Below are 1361 nucleotides of genomic sequence, written 5' to 3'. Positions count from 1 at the left end.
TGGGGAGGTTATATGGGGAGAGGGGTTATGAGTGGGAGAGGGAGGTCAAATGTTAAAATAATGATATTTGGGGGGAAAAATGTAAAAAACTGAACAGAAATAAAACTGGAGTGTAGGCTCTAAAGCAACAAGGCTTCAGTAGGGATTGAGGGTTAAAGGTCTGGGATCCCCCACAGCTCTAGATTCCCAAACCTCTCCTCCCTCCCAATGACCCACCCAGCCCACTTCCCGGGTGCCCTTCCTCCACGCTCCCCTCCCCTTCTTCCCATTACTCTCAGCCGGCACCACTTCCCGGCACCTTGGGAGCTTCTTGTATTTTCTCCTCATCTCTCACTACCTCCTACCTCCCTGCTGCTGCTTAGCTCTAACCCTGCACACACCCTCCCCCTGTCCTGGCACCCCAGAATTACCTACTCCCCCCACTTCTCCGCCCCTCCCACGGCTCTCTTATCCCTTCACCCATGGGATCCTGAATGGCAACATTACACGCTCTCCTAAAAGAGCTCATCTCACTGTCACACAAATCATGCATGAGTCATACACATATTTACTCAATTTAGTAAAGGCACATGTCCAAAAATGATACTACCATGTGGGAGATAAGGCAAAAAAAGGGGAGCAAGAAAACCTGCAAAACTTGTATGATGAATAAAGGTATACTGTTATTACTACTCAGGTTCTTTAGAGACCCCACAGCTTCTAATAACCCAGGCGACAGGACTCCTTACCCAGCAAGACCACCGTCTCATAGTTCTCCTGCATGACATCCCTGTAGAGGGCTCTCTGAGTGGGGTCCAGCAGAACCCACTCTTCCCTAGTGAAATACACAGCCACCTCCTCGAAGGTCACCGGCCCCTGAAAGAGCAAGAGTCCAACACTCAGTACCTGCTGCCCCACTCACAACCCCACTATTCACGGAACAGCAGCACCAGGTAAATGGAGGGTGGAAAGAGAGAACCTTTGTGTCTCCGAGCTGACAGACAGAGGCAGAGTCATCACATTTATCACATAGCTACTAGCCAGGGCTTGATATAGGAGATGGGGCTGTCTCTGGACCCTGCTGGTGGCTTCCTGGTAGGAATCTCCAAAGAAAATATATGGAAGAAAGGGGAAGTCAACAGTAAAGAATATAAGTTAGAAAGTCAGAATTGTAGAAAATTGGTAAGGGAAGCTATCAGAAATCAATGACCACTTAATGAAAATGAGAAGGAAGTTTTAAAAAAGTATATTAAGTACAAAATTAATCCCTAACAATGGTAGTGGTAAATTACTAGATGGAAATGGCAGAATTATCAAAAATAATACAGAAGAGGTAATAGTGTTCAATAAATATTTCACTCCTGGAGTTGGAGAAAAACAGA

This window comes from Mauremys reevesii, linkage group 17 (assembly GCF_016161935.1).
Source record: "Mauremys reevesii isolate NIE-2019 linkage group 17, ASM1616193v1, whole genome shotgun sequence".
NCBI lineage: Eukaryota > Metazoa > Chordata > Testudines > Geoemydidae > Mauremys > Mauremys reevesii.
Note: the sequence above shows the minus strand (reverse complement) of the source record.